This window comes from Phascolarctos cinereus, unplaced genomic scaffold (genome assembly GCF_003287225.1).
Source record: "Phascolarctos cinereus isolate Bilbo 61053 unplaced genomic scaffold, phaCin_HiC Scaffold_5;HRSCAF=322, whole genome shotgun sequence".
Taxonomy (NCBI): domain Eukaryota; kingdom Metazoa; phylum Chordata; class Mammalia; order Diprotodontia; family Phascolarctidae; genus Phascolarctos; species Phascolarctos cinereus.
Genome location: NW_027555958.1, coordinates 179,600,407 through 179,619,253, shown reverse-complemented (window position 1 = coordinate 179,619,253; position 18,847 = coordinate 179,600,407). Strand labels below are relative to the sequence as shown.

General features: G+C 35.4%; 1 pseudogene; it reads right to left on the bottom strand.

Annotated features, from left to right (window-relative positions):
• Window positions 1-11,782: 11,782 nt before the first annotated feature.
• Window positions 11,783-15,965, bottom strand: LOC110200884 (syntaxin-7 pseudogene; annotated as a pseudogene).
• Window positions 15,966-18,847: the final 2,882 nt, after the last annotated feature.

The window sequence follows — 18,847 nt, the reverse complement described above, 5'->3', positions numbered from 1 at the left end:
AGTATATTTGCAATTCTCACTTTTTGGAACCATCTAAAGCAAAACCAATTTTGTCATAGCCTCTCATTTTATTCTGTATATTTCTTTTTTTTTAGACATATGTCTTTTATGCAGTAAGTTGTCTGACAGATAGATAAAGCGTTTATTAAGCATTTAGTGTTTACCAGGCAATGTGCTAAGCACTACCTTTAACATTCTATTTCATTTTACTTGATTGTTATATCCATTCATATTCAAGGTTATTATTCTTAAGCTTGTGTGGTTCCTCCTTTTATTTCTTTTTTGCCCATTTCTATTCTCTTTCTTTTTTCAAGTCAGTACTTTGTACTTGTGGCATTTTTGCTTGTACAAATTTAATGCCATTCTATACCTATGGTTCTCCCACTCATCCTCAACTCTACTTTTATTTACTTGCCCTGTTCCATGGTCCTGAAATTTATTTAAATTATTAATTCACCTTACCATTTGTTTGTTTATTTAACTATCCTCTACCTTTTTGACCTCTTCTTTTTCCTGTCTAGGTAAGCATATGCTCAAAATCTATTCCCTACCAACCCCAAGCTCTTAAGTCATAATATTTCATGGTGCCTTTTTGCAAGAAGTTTTTATTTGCTATATTTTAAAAAAAATTCTATCACATTATTCTAATCTATTCATAAGTTCTACTCTTACATATTGCTACTTTAGTGTTTATGTCACTCATAAATGGTAAGGTTTTTGGAGTGCCAAATTTAAACTAGCTCCATTATTTCACTTATACATTAGTACATTTGTAGATATGTCAAATCCTCCTTTCCCTATATGTGTTTGTTTGTTTGTTTAGTTATTTATTCATTTATTTATTTATTTATTTATTTATTTGTGTGTGCCTTCACTCCAACAAATCTTACTTCGTTAAGGCAACATTGACATGTATTGAAATTCAAGGTGAATTCTGAGCCATGAAGACTGACTGACCCTGTCCCATCCCTTTATGATAATTCTTCATCACTGCTATAGTTAATATAATCTTTATCTAGATATATGTTCCCACTACCAGGTGGATGTTCGCTGCTCCTAGGAACTCATGCATTCATTTCTTCAGAGGAGATGCAGTCCCAGGAAGCACAACCTTTGCTCAGAGAAGGTGAATTCCTGTCTTTTGTTGTTGTTAAGTCATTCAGTCATGCCCAACTCTTCATAACCCCATTTGGGGCTTTCTTGGCAAAGATACTGGAGTAGTTTGTCATTTTCTTCTTCAACTCCTTTTATAGATGAGGAAACCGAGGTAAATAAGGTTAAGTGAATTGTCCAGGGTCACATAGCTAGTAAATTTCTGAGGCCAGATTGGAACAAATTGTTTTCTAGTATAGTTCCCCCAATCACACAATGTGCTTGTTTTCCCACAGCTCCATCCAACATTTACTTTCCTTTTTTTTAAATCATCTATGCCAATCTGTTGGATGTGAAGTATTTCAGTTTATATTTCTGTAATTACTAGATTTGAATTATTGTTTCATATGTTTGTTCTTAGTTTGGTTTTCATAATTTAAGAACTACCTTTGATATACCCTTTGATCATTTGTCACCTGGGGAATAGCTGTTTTTACAAATTTGAATCAGTTCTTTATATATCTTGGATGTGATATGTATTTTTTTATATGACTCAATTGCGGTTAAGTGACTTGCCCAGAGTCACACAGCTAGTGAGTGTTATGTGTCTGAGACTGGATTTGAACTTAGGTCCTCCTGACTCCAGGGACAGCACTCTATCCACTACACCACCTAGCTGCCTCTTGGATATGATATCTTTACTAGAGAAACTTACTGCAAAAGATTTTTCAGCTAATTATTTCCATTCTAACAATTACATTGGTAATATTTTTACTTTTTGTAATAAAAATTTATCTCTTGTAATCCTTCCTATCATTTCCCTGTTCATCAACATTTCTCCTTTCAATAGCTTTAAAAGATAATTTCTTTCTTGTTTCCCTAATTTGATTATGTCACCTTTTTTATCTATCATGTACACATTGGGATCTTCTGTTGATACATAATATGAACTGTCCACCTATACGTCTTTTCTGCCACACTCTTTTCCAGTTTTCTCAACAGTTTTTGTCAAATGGTGAGCCCTTACATCAGGGGGTGGAGTCTCTGAATTTATCAATCACTAGATTGTTTACTTCATTATGTTATATACCAAATACCTGACAGTGTCAAGAATTTCTATTTTTAAAAGCACGCCAGTTCTTATGACTACTGCTTTGCAAAATAATTTGAAAAAGTCTCTGATTTTTCTCATTTTAAAAAATTATTTCACTTGAGATTTTTGACCTTGTGTCTTCCAAGTAAATTTAATTATTACTTTTTTTCTAGGTCTACAAAATAATCCTTTGGTAGTTCAATTGTTATGGAATTGAAAAAGTAAAGTAAATTTGGCAGCATTGTTATTTTCATTATATTTTATTATAGCCTACCTACCCATGTGTAATTAATATTTCCCTAATTAGGTCAGTCTCAATTTCTATAGAATATTTTATAGTTATATTCACATAGTTTCTCTGTTTGCCTTTGCAGATCAATTTCCAAATATTTTATATATTTTGTACTTTTTTGAATGTAATTTCTCTTTCTATCTTTTTCTGCTGGCTAATGTAGTACACTAAAATACTGATTTATGTGTATTTATTTTACATACTGCAACTTCGCTGAATTTAATTAATTAAATTGTTCCTATTGTTTTTAATTGATTCTTTTGAGTTTGCTGGATAGAAAGTATTATTTGTTTAAAAAAGGGGGCTTAGTTTTGTTTCCTCTTTTCCTATGTTTATTCCCTTGATTTCTTTTTCTTGTTTACTATACTAGCATCTCTAGAAGTATATCAAATAGTGGCATGATAACGGGCATTCTCACATTATCTCTAATCTTATTAGAAAAGACCCTAGTCTTTATCAATTACGTAAAATGTTGGTTCTTGATTTTGAGATTTACAATATACTTTATACCATGTTAAGGTCCATTTATTTATATGCTTTTTAGTGTATTTTTAAATTTTATTAATTTATTTTGATTTATCAACAATCACTTCCATATGCTTTTGAGTTGAAAATTTTTCTCCCCCTTCCTCCCCACCACCCTCCCCAAGATGGCGCACAATCTGATATAGGCTTTACATTTGCATTCCTATTAAATATATTTTCATATTAGTGAAGTTGTAAGTAAAAATTAAAACCAGTAGGAGGAAACATCAGAAAAATGAAACAAAACTCAACAGAAGGTAAAAATAAGTGATAGCGATTCAACTGCCATAGTTCTTTCTTTGGATGTGGACAGCATTTTCCATCCCGAGGCCTCTGGAGATGTCTTAGATCCTTGTAATGCTGAGAAGGGTTCAGTTTAACAATGTTAGTCATTGCATAATGTGGCTGTTATTGTGTACAAAGTCCTCCTGGTTCTGCTCACTTCACTCAGCATCCGACCATATAAGTCTTTCCAGGTTTTTCTGAAGTCAGCCTGTTCATCATTTCTTATAGCACAATAGTATTCCATTACATTCATACACCACAACTTGCTCAGCCATTCCCCAATTGATGGGCATCCTCTCAATTTCCAATCTTTGCCCCCATAAAAAGAGCTGCTATGAATATTTTTGTCATGTGGGTCCTTTTCCCATTTGTTTGATCACTTTGGGATATAGCCCTAGAAGTGCTATTGCTGGATCAAAGGGTATGCACATTTTTGTAGCCCTTTGGGCATAGTTCCAAATTGTTCTCCAAAATGGTTGGATCATTTCACAACTCCACCAACAATGTATTAGTGTTCCAATTTTCCCACATCTTCTCCAACATTTATCATTTTCCTGTTTTGTCATGTTGGCCAATCTGATAGGTGTGATGTGGTACCTCAGAGTTGTTTTGATTTGCATTTCTCTAATCAATAACGATTTAGAGCATTTTTTCATATGACTATAGATGGCTTTAATTTCTTCATCTGAGAACTGTCTGTTCATATCCTTTGACCATTTATCAATTGGGGAATGGCTTGTGTTCTTATAAATTTGTCTTAATTCTCCATATATTTTAGAAACAAGGCCTTTATCAGAGAGACTGGTTGTAAAAATTCTTTCCCAATTTTCTACCTTCCTTCTAATCTTAGTTGCATTGGCTTTGTTTGTGCAAAAACTTTTCAATTTAATGTAATCAAAATTATCCATTTTGCTTTTCATAATGTTCTCTATCTCCTGTTTGGTCAATTCTTCTGTTCTCCATAGATCTGATAGGTAAACTATTCCTTGTTCTCCCAGTTTACTTATGGTATCAGCCTTTATATCTAAGTCATGAACCCATTTTGACTTTATTTTGGTATATGGTGAGATTTGGGTCTATGCCTAGTTTCTGCCATACTCTTTTCCAGTTTTCCCAGCAGTTTTTTTCAAGAGTGGGTTCTTATCCCAGAAGCTGGGGTCTTTGGGTTTATCAAATAATAGATTACTATGGTCATTGACTACTGTGTCTTGCATATTTAACCTATTCCACTGATACCTCCCTATTTCTTAGCCAGTACCAAGCAGTTTTGATGATTGCTGCTTTATAATACAATTTAAGATCTGGAATTGCTAGGCCACCTTCCCCTGCATTTCTTTTCATTAGTTCCTTTGATATTCTGGACCTTTTGTTTTCCAAATGAATCTTGTTATTATTTTTTTAACTCTATAAAATAATTTTTTGGTAGTTTGATTGGTATGGCACTGAATAAGTAAATTAGCTTAGGTAGGATTGTCATTTTTATTATATTAGCTTGGCCTACCCATGAGCAACTGATGTTTTTCCAATTATTTAGATCTGATTTTATTTGTGTGAAAAGTGTTTTGTAATTGTGTTCATAGAGTTCCTGGGTTTGTTTTGGAAGGTAGACTCCTAAATATTTTATAATGTCTACAGTAAGTTTAAATGGGATTTCTCTTTCTATCTCTTGCTGTTGGGCTTTGTTGGTAATATATAGAAATGCTGATGATTTATGTGGGTTTATTTTATAGCCTGCAACTTTGCTAAAGTTGTTTATTATTTCAAGTAGTTTTTTACTTGATTCTCTAGGATTCTCTAAGTATATCATCATGCATCTGCAAAGAGTGATAGCTTTGTTTCTTCTTTGCCTATTCTAATGCCTTCAATTTCTTTTTCTTTTCTTATTGCTAAAGCTAACATTTCCAGTACAATGTTGAACAAAAGTTGTCATAATGGACATCCTTGTTTCACCACCGATCTTATTGGAAATGCTTCTAGCCTGTCCCTATTACATATAATGCTTGCCGAAGATTTTAGATATATGCTATTTATTATTTTAAGGAAGACTCCATTTATGCCTATACTTTCTAGTGTTCTTCAGGAATGGGTGTTATATTTTATCAAAAGCCTTTTCTGCATCTATTGAGATGATCATGTGATTTCTGTTGGTTTTGGTGTTGATATGCTCAATTATGCTGATAGTTTTCCTAATATTGAACCAACCCTGCATTCCTGGTATAAATCCTACCTGGTCATAGTGTATTATTCTTGTGATAAGTTGCCGCAATCTCTTTGCTAGCATTTTGTTTAAAATTTTTGCATCTATATTCATTGGAGAAATTGGTCTATAGTTTTATTTCTCTATTTTGACACTTCCTGGTTTAGGTATCAACACCATATTTGTATCATAAAAAGAATTTGTTAAGACTCCTTCTTCACCTATTTTCCCAAATAGTCAATATAGTATTGGAATTAATTGTTCTTTAAATGTTTGGTAGAATTTTCATGTAAATCCATCTGGCCCTGGAGCTTTTTTCCTAGGGAGTTCATCAATGGCTTGTTCAATTTCTTTTTCTGAGATGGGGTTATTTAAGTATTTTACTTCCACTTCTGTTAATCTGGGCAATTTATATTTTTAATTTTATTTGTTAGTTATATAATTTATATTATATCATAATTTTTATTTTTGTAAATATGTTTCCATTTCACTAAGATTGTCAATTTGTTGGCATATAGTGGGGCAAAACAATTCCTAATTATTGTTTTAATTTCCTCTTTCTTGGTGGTAGCTTTGCCCTTTTCATTCTTGATACTAGTAATTTGGTTTTCTTCTTTCTTTTTTAATTAAATTCACCAAAGGTTTATCTATTTTATTGTTTTTTCATAAAAACAGCTCTTAATTTTACTTATTAGTTAAATAGTTTACTTAATTTCAATTTTATTAATTTTTCTTTGGTTTTCAATATTTCTAATTTAGTGTTTAGTTGAGGATTTTCAAGTTGTTCTTTTTCTAGTTTTTTTTGGTTGTATGCCCAATTCATTAACCTCCTCTTTTTCTATTTTATTTATGTAAGCATTTAGAGATATAAAACTTCCCCTCAGAACTGCTTTTGGTGCATCCCATAACTTTTGGTATGTTGTCTCATTATTGTCATTCTCTTGAATGAAATCATTGATTGTTTCTATGATTTTTTGTTTGACCCAATCATTTTTTAGGATTAGATTATTTAGTTTCCAATTATTTTTTACTCTATCTTTCCATGGCCCTTTATTACATATATATTTTTTTGTGTCATGATCTGAAAAGGATGCATTTAATATTTCTGCCTTTCTCCATTGGATTGTGTGTATAAATATTGATGTACTTCATATATCACTAGTTTTATTATTATAGAGTTGACCACAATAATTTCTAATACTAACCTCTATTTCTATTGTGAATTCTCCTTTTATTTTTTGATACAATTTGGTTTTCTACTCTCTTTTAATCAGAGCAGCAGTTTTTATATTTTATTAATTTTTTTCTAAAACACCAGTTTTTATTCTTATTTTTTGATTCTGTGATTTTTTTCTTTCAATTTTGTTAATACCTTCTTCAATTTTCATGATTTCTACTTTGCTTCTAGTTGTATTTTTCTTTTGATGTGTTGTTTTTCTAGTTTTTTAAAAACTATTCTCAATTCATCAATCTGTTCTTTTTCTCTTTTGTTGTGGAATATGTATCAACATATTTTAAAAGGGAGAAAAATGTAAGTGGCCTTAAGAATCATTTGATCTAATCTTTCACCCTAAGAAATAATCCAGTTCATAACATTTCTGAGGGTACTTATCCAACCTCCGCTTGAACACATTTATTACTTCCCAGGAAAATTAATTCCACTATAAGAGAATTCTAATTGTTACTTCCTTTTCCCCTTATGTTGAGCCAAAATTTGCTTCTTTAGTCCTTCCACCCCCTTGTCCTACTTCTGTTATCTATAGTCACCAGAAATAAATACAATAATTCTCTTCCAAATCAGAGTCCTTCAAGTATTTGAACAAAAAATTGTAATGGTGACATTGATTCTTCAGTTCTTTAGGGCTAAATGTCCCTTCAAACATTTGACATATAATATGGTTTATGTAATATGGTTTATGTCCTCATCACCTTCTTCAGAACATACTTGCTTAATAAATATTCCACTTAAATTATAGTATCAAAGTTGAACATGTTACTTTCAAAATATTCAGACCAGAATAGAATAGAGTGAGACAGTTACACTTCCTCCAGATGTCTACTATAATTTCATGGATATAGTCTATAATTGAATCAGGTATTTTGGTAACTCTATCATATTGTTGGATCATATTGTGATTGCAGTCAACCAAAGCCCAAAGGTATTTTACAGAGGCCCTGTTATCAAACCACTTCTTTTCCATACCCTATTTGTTCAATTAATCTTTTGCATGTAGATACAGGACTTCAAATTCCTCCTTATTAAATTCCATTGTGTTGTTTTAGCCCATCATTTCATTTTATTAATATAATTTCAAGTCTTCTATTTGCCAGATTAAATCCTGACTAGATTTATATCACTGACAAATTCAATAAGCATAATTGTGATGATGCTTTCATTCAAATTGGTGATAAAATTCTTGAAAAGGAAAGTGTCAAAGAAAGGGTTTTGGAACACTATGCTAAAGACTTACCTATGTATTGACATTCATCTGTTACTTGTCCTGTTTTCCATATAGTTTTTCAACAAGCTACAAATCCACTTAGTTGTATTTTTATCTAGTCTCTTTATCTGGTCCAAAGGATATCATAAAAGATTTTGTCAGATTCTTTGCTTAATCCCAGATACAACATGTGCATGACATTTCTCTGATCCATCTGTCTAGCAACTCTATTGCAAAAGAAAATGAGTTTAATTGGGAAAGACTTGCTTTTATGCTGTTAACCTCCCTGGTCTTTAGTTTCCTTATATATGAAGTGAAAAAATGGACTAGAATCACCTCTAAGGCCCTGTCAGGTCTTTATATTCCTTGAGTTTATTCACAACAATAGGAACCAATTGTCATTTGGAAACAATGAGAAGTTTGGATAGATTATTTTCCACTTTAATCTGCTCATTTGGCATCATATATAGTTAGCCTGAGGATTGCTATCATATTTTACCCTCCCTAAATGCATATGTGAGACATTTGTAGATTTGCCTCCTATTCTTTCTGGTAACAGGACACTCTTTTCAGATCAAGCCCTCACAGCTAAGGTGTAGCCCATCAGGGCTTTCATTATGCCAAGGCCATATTTAGATATTTGGCAAATCAAGCTAGTTAATATAAAAACACAATGTTATATTTGTGCTCATTTGACTTACATTTTAATATATTCTCTGCTTAAATACAACAAATGTGGTTAATATGCATATCCCATATAATGTTGTCATAATCAATGCAATTTCATAATAATAGTATCAATACATTATAATCAGACTCTGCTAAATGTCATAAATGGTACCTGACTTCCTTACAGATTCCTTGAGAAACTTCAGTTCTTTGAATGTGTCTGGCCAATTAGAAATTTCCTTAAAGGTAGTCCCAGAGAAGGTGCCTACTTCTTCTATATACGAGGAGAGAGGAGAATTCCCATTCTCATTCTCCTATATGTTTATCTCTCCCTTCTCCTTTCTCAATTCATAATCACCCCCTCTCATTTATTATCTCTTATCTTTTCCTTTCTCTTCTACTCATATTTAAAGATATTATATTCTGAACTTTGACTTTAGGAACCTATTTTCCCTTCTGCATCATTATTTAGACCAACTTTGTGTTTCTATGGAACCAACGAACAGCTTAGACCGGGTATGTCTATATACTCATTAATGGATCCATGCCAAGCCATGATATCAATGATAAGTTCTGTTGTGCCTCAAAGAGAAAGGAAGGGCAAATTTCATTTCAGAGAGGACACTCAGTATTAAGCCTTTCTTCTTGCTATTTCTGTTGACATATATTGTTTTGGAATGCTTACTTTCAAACTAGGACCATTATGAGAATTTCTTTTGTTTATTTTGTTTATTCTCCCTTCTTTTAAGGTTGTGGAAACATTCCCCAAAAGCAATTTCCTCATCTCCTGTTCCTGATCCATTATTACAATGATTGGTTCAAGAGAATTCTTGCATGTTAAGTGAATATGTTAGAGAGTACAATAATAGAATCATGGACTTATCAGTTAAGCATCAAGTTTTTATTAAGTGCATATTATGTGCAGATACTGGGATGGGTTCTATATCTGTATTTACATACATGCATATTATAAATACATATAATATATATATATGAAATATACATGTAAGGTAAATAAAAATATCTGTAAAGTAGTTCAATACAAGGTAGTTGCTAGGGAGGATACTTTTTGTTGTGAGGGACTGAAAAAGCTTCATGCAAAAGATGCTGCTTGAGCTCCAACTTAAAGAAGAGAGAGAATCAGTGAGGCAGAGATAAGAAAGTAGCAAATGCCCAGAGATAGAAGATGAATGTCATCATGAGTGAGAAACAGAATAGAGTACTGATTGACTGACTGGCTGTATCACAGAGTGTATGAAAGGGACTAATATCCAAAGAAGTTAGAAAGATATGTTGGGGCCAGATTGGAAAGGGCCCTAAAAGTTTTGCAGAAGCATTTGTATTTTATCCAAAAAGCTACAGGAAGCCACTGGTGTTGATTGGTAGAGAAGTCTCATGGTCAGATCTGCATTAAGGGAAATTACTTTGACACTTGTGTGGAGCATGGACTAGAATGGGAAAGACATGAGGTAAGAAGACCAATTAGGAGACTATTGCAGTAATCTAGGTAAGAAGTACCACAGATGTCAGCTGCTTCAGCCCATACCCAAAACTTGAAGACTTCTTCTTCTTCTTCTTCTTCTTCTTCTTCTTCTTCTTCTTCTTCTTCTTCTTCTTCTTCTTCTTCTTCTTCTTCTTCTTCTTCTTCTTCTTCTTCTTCTTCTTCTTCTTCTTCTTCTCCTCCTCTCTCCTCCTCCTCCTCCTCCTCCTCCTCTCCTCCTCCTCCTCCCTCCTCCTCCTCCTCCTCCTCCTCCTCCTCCCCTCCTCCTCCTCCTCCTCCTCCTTCAATTTAAATTGTCTTTATTTTGGCTGAATAGTTACATTTCATTAAGTTTGTTTTATTTGTTTCCAATTAAAGTCCATAGCTTGCCATGTAAACAGTGTATTCACTCTTAAACTGTTAAACAAAAATGACACAAATGAGAAAGAGGAAAACCATTAAACCAGGGCAGAAGAGATAGAGCCTTAAGGTCCAGTCTTAGGCTGACATTGACAGCATATGCTCTTGATGCCAGGTGCAAGCAACCATAATTTCCTCCCTACTGTGAGAGGACCACGGGAAATCTATTAGAATCCCAAGCTACATGCTCAGAAGGAAGGAATAAAAGATTCAGAAGGTTTTTTTTCTCTTTTTAGTCTACTGAAGAGGCAGCTTTACTCAGTACCAAATCTTCCTTGATGAAGTCCATTTACCCCATGAGGTGGAAGGGTTGGGTTGGGATTCTGGTGGCTCATGAGGACTAATCAGTAGCTTCTGTTTGCATATGCCCTTTACCAAGATGTTGTAGCACTTCTGTCTCCAGAAGCCGTCAAGGATTGGACTCAGCAAATTAGCCAGCATGTTAGTTAATGATGGCAATTGTGATCCATGAACATAATCACTCCCTAGCCAGATATGGAGAAGGTAAATAAGAACCCACCAAAAAAACTTGGGTTGCTGTTTTCAGTGTAGTCAGTCAAACAGTGAGTTGAGCTCTCTGGAATCCAAAAATTATCAGCTATAGCATTTTCATATTTTTTTTTCTCCAAATGCACAGCAAACCTTTAGAAAGATTATTTATTTCTCCAAATAGAGAAGAACTAAATACAGCCTATATAATCACCACCACCCTTCACTGCAGAAGTATTTACCAGGCATGCTATAGCAAATGCTTAATAAATACACATCAGAAGTATGAGACAAATTAAGAACATGCCCATACATTGTTTTTATGGGTTAATACAGGTATCAGAAGAATGAATTATCCAAGAAAGAGTATATTAGCATCTTATGTCTTGAACTAAGTGGCACAGAGATCTGTTAACCAATTTTTTATGTTGCTTGGCAATATTTTCTCCACTAGCCCCAACTGAAACAAAAATCAGATATTTCTTCTTGAGGCAATAGAAAGCTAGGTACAAGTATGTACAGCAATAGAGATGTACACATAACACAAGAGTTTTTAATAACAAGAATTAACAGTTAACAACTTAAATAATGGGCTGATAGTAAATTTGAATATGGACAAAAATCTAGTAACTGCTAAACTGAAGGATGTGACAACAGCAGAAAAATTTAGAAGGCATTTCTATATTAGAAAATATTGTATTTAAAACAAAGGACACTTCTCAAATAAAAATGACAAAGTATGGAAACCATCTTTTACTCAACAGTTACACAACGATAAAAACTTCAATTAGAGGAATATTCACACATAATTTAGATGATGTAGTACAACATTTCCCTCCTTTCCATTTTTATCCAAAGATCCCCAAATGATGACTCCAAGAATCACCAAACAGTGACAACAATAAAAATTATGAGGCACAGAGTTTTTTGAGACTTGCACTGATAATCTGCAGCCCTTGATAGCTGCTGGTTTGCTTGCTGAATATGTGCCTTAGTTTTGCCCTACATTGGCTCCTATGCTGTCTATCACATCTCCTTTTTCATGCATCATCATTCCTAAATCCTTACATATTTCATTTATATCCATAATATCAGCTTCAGGTTGCTTAATGGAAGATTCTCTCTCTTGAATGAGACAGAGATCATCATCCGCAATGTCTTCATTCTGCAGCTGAGCTTGGGGTTGGGTTTGTCTTTCCCAAGAGACAAGAGTCCCATCTTTAGAACTATCTTCAAAAAACCCACCTGAGAACCTGGAACTGGCTCTTACTCTGGCAACAAAATCTTTCTCTTTCTCGTCAGCTTGTCTTTGGAACTTTTGGAAGTTTGATAGTGAAGCTGTCAATACAGCAAATAGGTGATCTTCCTGTATTTTCCTTTGGTGCTGTTCACTTGGGGTGGTGGGCAGAGATCCAAACTCTTTTCGTACTTATCTGTTTCTTTGGCACATCAGTTTGCACACTGTTACTTCTGTTAGAGTTGTTGCCTCAATTCAGGTGAGTCTTGAGATATTCCAAATTAATCAAAGACCTTTTTATTTCCCCAGAATACCGTATACTTTTCTGGATATTAGAGAGATGTGTTGAGCCAATTGGGCTGAGTCGCCATCAATTCCTGGAGTATAAGACACAGCTGAATCTGTTCATTGACCAATCTCATCAGATGGGAGGGGAAAGATGTGGAGTTTTCTCTAATGATCACCAAGACCTCCATCTTTTCTTCCTCCTCCTCCTCCTCCTCTTCCTCTACCTCATCTAGTGGCTACTCTTAAGTGTCCCAGAAAACACCTGGATAAATTTCTCTGCTGATGGGTGGTGGTTCACAGCAACCACATCCCTGCTGTGCTTACGCTGCTGCACAGCCCAGGATGCTGGAAGACTTCTAATGAGGCATAATTGGCTAGCATCCAATTCCACTCATGGACAGTTCTAACTATTAAGAAACTTCTGCTTAGATTAAGCCTAAATATATCTCTATTTAACTGGGTGGAGTTAGAGAAACAATTATCCTTTTCTTTTCCTATGAAATGAAATAGTCCCACAAACTTCTTGCCTATATTATCATAGCTAGAACATAGATTGACATGTCTAAAAGTCCTTAAAGGTCACTTAGTCAAATATCTCATTTTACAAATGGGGAAGCTGAATCCCATAGAAAGAAGACAACATTCTGAAGGCTACACAGCTAGTGATATGGAATCAACTTCTGAGGTCTTGATATACAGTATAGATTTCTGGAAGCTAGGCAGTCAGGAATGGGAGCCCAAACCCCTCATATCTACCATCTCATCAAATGTAATCACTGATCTGATTCTTCATTCCCATATCCTTCCAGCAGGTCTGGTAGAAGGTTGCCCTGATTCAGGCCTGACTGAGATACATTGATGAAGATACTTTTTTGAATTGTAATTATAGTTTCAACAAATCAAAAGGGAGATGACATATGGTCAAGATAATAAAAATGAATCATATTGATGGACTGATAGCATACCTACTAGAAAAAATCTAAGTCAGCTAGAAGGGAACTTATATATAATCTAATACAATGCTCTCATTTTACAGATGAGGAAACTGAGGATCAGAAAATTTAAGTGAATTGCCTCAGGTACATAGCTGGGGATAACAGCTGGAATTTGAGCTCCTGTTCTATTATTTTAAAACCAAATGGTTCAAAAACCCTCCACAGTTATCAATGTGAAATGGCTATGAGTATAGCTCACAAATAATTTAAATTCAACAAACATATAGTAAGCAATTACTATAGTTTATCCAGGGGTGGGGAACCTGTGACCTCGAGGCCACATGTGGCCCTCTAGGTCCTCAAGTGCTGCCCTTTGACTGAATCCAAATTTCACAGAACAAATCCTTTTATTAAAGGGATTTGTTTGTGAAGTTTGGATTTTAAAGAAAGCCTTTGTTTCTTCTCCTCCAATCAATATGTCTCTCTCTCTCTATATCTACCTATATAATTTAGCCCCTTCCAGTTCTGAAATGTGAATTTGTATTGAAATATTCTACACAGCACTGATAGCTCCCAGTGGGAAATATGTGAAATTCCTCTATTTCATCAAAGATCCATTTTAATGCTATCATATGATACTGAGTTTCACATGATAGGTTATCATTGGTTGTAACTCTTTTTTCCCCCTAAAGGTGTTTGGAATATCATATTCTAAAATTCCTCTCATTTGAAGTAGTTGTAACATAGTCTTGCATAATCTTGCCTATGCTTTCTTGATACTTATTTTTTTTTTTTTTACTTCTGGCTGTTTGCTGTATTTTTTCTTTGACCTAGGAAATTTGGATTTGGTTATGCCTTTTTTGAGTCATTTCATTTTAGGTTTCTTTTGAAAAACAACTGGTAGATTCTTTCTATTTTTATTCTAATAGAAATGGGGGGGATTTTCTGTAATGATTTAATTGAAATATGATAGCTAAGTTTTTATTTGGTCGTGACTTTCAGAGAGTATAATAATTCTTAAGTTATCTCTCCTTGACCTGTTTTCCTGTTTTTAAAATATTTGACTTTGTTCTAATTTTTTTTGTGTGTGTGTATTTCTATTGGACCATTGAGGTTATTTTGCTCCATTCTATTCTTCAGGTGGTAAACTGGTTTATCTCTTACATTTCTCTTAATCTATAGTGTTTCTTCATTGTATTTGTGGGGGATGAGGGTCCATTGATTACCCTATTCCAATTAAAAGCAATTACTAGTAAGGTAAGGACATTTCTTGATGTGTACCAATCAATTAGAATTAGGTGTGAACAAACTCTGAACATCTCTTTGAATCAATCAAGACATTTCAACTAAATGTGATGCAAAGTCTGCATTGATTAGGTGAAGGAATTTTTGATACCCTGTGAGTCCTATGTAAATCTAATGAGCTACCTCAAAACCTGAGAGACTGGTGTTGGAGTACAGAAAGTCTCCCCTGAGAATTAAGTACCCAAAAAGGAGAAAAATGCCTCAGTTTCAATCTAAATATAGGAGGATTTTGAAATCTTTAAAGGGTCCAGAGCATTTTGGATTTCCAATATTTTTTGGCATGTCCTAGCAGGATCCTTGGAATAGCTTAGAAGTCTTGCATCAGTAGCCAAGAATAGACTGGACACAGATTCAAGGCTCCACAAAGAGCCCAGCAGAAAAGCTATGCCATACCTAAAGGGAACACCTTCAGGATTACAGAAAAAGGATTTCCAGCATTCCTTTCCCATCAGGGTGCTAAAGTTTGAGAACACTTTCCTCTGGTCTCGGTATATACCAAGGAGAGAGTATTTCACAGATTTTTGGGAGAAACATTTTATACCAACTGTTTTTGTTATACCAACTTAGTAAATATCCCTTTGTAAAAGCCAGTTAATTCTGGCTGACTGATATAATTGATAATCTAATCATAGAGGGAAACATACCAGTGGAGGTTAATGAGCTATTGCTCTATAAAGAGAAGCCCCCTACTCCATATCACCTTTGGGTTACCCCCAGAGCCCTGAGGGTGTGCAGCTACCAGAGGTCTGGGTATCTAATTTATCAGTGTGAGTGGGGTTAGGATAGTAAGTGCAAAGCCTACATGGGCTACATGTTCACAGTTGCATTTTGTTTATTCATATTTTCAGTCTTGGTTCCTGGATTTGGACATTACATCAGGGCCAGGCTTTGTACTCTCCCTCACTCCTGGATGGGATGGGCAATCCCTGTCCTTTTCTCCCCTGTACCATCTGCAGTTTTGATGCTGTTGCCACTGCTCTGTTGCAGTCCTGGAGGGGTGCCTGGGAGCAGATCCCATGTTCTGTCACAATTTCTGTCTTCTGATTGTATCCTGGTGGTGCAGCATGAGTTCTGGCTTTACCTCTACCTCTATTTCCATCTTCTTGTTTTATAAGTAATTGGATGTTGGCTCTGTTTCGTGCTGCAGACCTGATGGACTCCAGCCTAATATAGGAGATTGTGTTGGTTTCATACCTCTGGAGGACTCCCCAGTGCATATTGCCCAGGCACTGTGCAGACTCCTATTCTAAAAAGGCAGCCACTGTGAGCTGGCTGTCTCACATTGTGGCTCCAAGAGGTGTGCTGGCTTCAGGCCTTCCAAGTCCTAAGATGTAGCTATCATACTTGGTTCCTTCTTCCTGGGCAGCAACATATTATTATTCCATCCTCTGATGTGTCTCTGGCAAGTGTGGGGCCAAGATCTTGTTGGCTTCAGGACTGATTTATTGGAGCTTATGCTCCTTCTTGGCTCTCTTTGTGTCTCCTATTCAGAGACCGCACAAACTTCTTTCTGTCTTCTCATGTAGTCTTTTTTTTTTTTTGGCTTTTTAGGCAATTGGGGTTAAGTGACTTGCCCAGTGTCACACAGCTAGTAAGCATCAAGTGTTTGGTCTGAGGCTGGATTTGAACTCAGGTTCTCCTGACTTCAGGGCCGGTGCTCTATCCAATGTGCCACATAGCTGCCCCCCTCGTGTAGTCTTAAACTGGATGGAAGTGCTTAGTTGTATTTGCCTACAGTTTTTTGATTGTTGGCTCCTCTCCTGCCCTTTGAAATATTTTGTGGGGTGTTTTTCACGATATTTATGGAGGTAAAGTCTTGAATTATTAAGTAGAAGTCCATGGTATAATAATAATGTAGCACCGCTCTAATCTGTCTGTTCCTCCTTTTCTATATGAAGTTATGAAGCTTTGCCCTTCTGTGGGGAGAGACATTGGAAGAGTATAAGAAAGTGACAAGATGCAGCAGATAAGAAAGAAGTCCCATAGATAAGGTGAATGGATTTAAAGGAACAGAAGGTATATGATTTTCCCTTAGCCATGGGAACGAGACATTTCTTTTACAGTTTTACAGTTAGGGATATGATGAAGTTGGAATATTGGTAATAGAATTCTTCTTGCTAGGTCCTGCTTTTGAGTTCATAGCTCCTGGTCCATAATCAATGAGTTAGTCATAGCGAGAAATAGGCAAATGTTCATTCCAATATCTGGACACATAAAAGAAATGCAACAGATCCAATGTCCATGCTCCATGCCACAGAAGAGTCCAGATCTCATGTCTTGAATTCTTGATCCTTTATCTAAAGACTGACTTTATCGTATGCATGAGTTTGAACATGACTTACACACTGTAGTATGTTGTCTATATTCCTTTGCCTGCTTACAAGAAGGGGTGCTGTGGGAGATAACTGAATCAGTTTGTGCCTTTCTTAGAACTTCTAGGTTTAGGGTGACCTATTATCAATAAACAGTCAATTAATCAACAAACATTTTTTAAGTGCCTGCTCTGTACCAAACATTATTAGGTCCTAGAGACATTTTATTATGTAATTACGGGAAACTGATGAGGTTGGTGGCCTCAAACTTTTTTGATTGGACACCCCTAGCAGCATTTTTTCCCTATTAGGTATGTTGGGAGGGGGTGTACAGTAGGGAAGAGAGAGTCTTCTTATGACATTTGGACCACCGTTGTTCTGGGTGCCTATTGGTTAGGTTATAATACAAATCTCCTGATTGACTCATGTATAGCTCAAAAGGGGGCAAGTTCAAGAACTTGTACAATGAGTGAGGAGAGTGGAGCAGGGCAGCTTTGAATTATAATTCAGTGTAGGTATGGATGTAGTGGCAAGCCCTATGATTGCTAACTCAGGGAAGGTGGGGTGTGACCCATTTTCCCATGGTGTGATTGTTTGACCACACATGATTTAGAGTCATGCTATAACCCCCTTTGACATGCCTTTACCCGTGTAGGTATAGGAGAGACTACTTGGACAATCAAAAATAGATATTTTATCTGGTATTATTAATTTATCTCATTGATTCTATACCAAGAATAAAGTACTGCAATATAGCTAATATTTTATCTGTTCCTGTGGGGAGGTGATTCCATTATGCTAAGATCATGTTACTAGATATTATTGCAATGTAGCAAGTCAGGGTGAGTGTAAGATTGGGTAAATGGGTACTTTCTTCACCTCTCTATCTCTGTACTCCCCTCCAAGTGGAGATGATATACCCTACTAGTAAGGGAAGAAGGAGAAGTCTGAGCCACAGCCATGGGCCAATACATGGAGTTACAAGTTGCGCAATGACATAATGGCTAGAGTGCTGGACTTCATATGAGGAAGGCTTGTGTTCACATCTTTACTAAGTACCCTTAATAGCTGTGTCACTCTGGCCAACTTGGATCATCTTTCTCAGCCTTAGATTTTTGATTTATAAGTCAGATATAAGTAAGACTTATAGTGCCTACCTTAGAGGGTTATTGTAAGTGAAATTATATAAATAAATTGCTTTTTAATCTTAAAGTGCTACACAAGTGCAGTTATTTTGATTACATAAGGTATGTATTTGGGGCTGGGTGGATATGTGAGAAATCTTGAATGGGATTCTCCAATCTTTCAGTTGATCAATTAGAAGGGTAAGGGTTGAATATTGGGAGAAAGATGAAGGTACAAGAGAAAGAAGAAAGAGCTTTCAGAAATATAATACTGCCATAGATTCAAGCCCTGGACAAAGCTGGCAGACCAAGCTAAGAGTAAATCTGTGATCCCCAGCTATTCTTTGGCTCATGTGGCTTGCTGCTGCTCTCCATTCTATCTCTCTCTTTATAGTGGCTTTGACAAAATATTACTGGAGGAGTCATTCTGGAACATAGACCAGAACTTGATGGTTGGAACCTAGGACAAGAGATCTGGATTCCAGCTAAGGAGATTTATAAAATCTACAATTAACTTTTTTTTTTTGCATCACTGTCCTTTACTAGATCCTACCATGAGTAGGACTTGAATGGACTGACCTTTCCTGTTTAGTTTGCAGTGCACATCACATGTTCAGGTATAGAAGGGCAAGTGATGTGGTTTCTATTAAAATTGCACTCCTA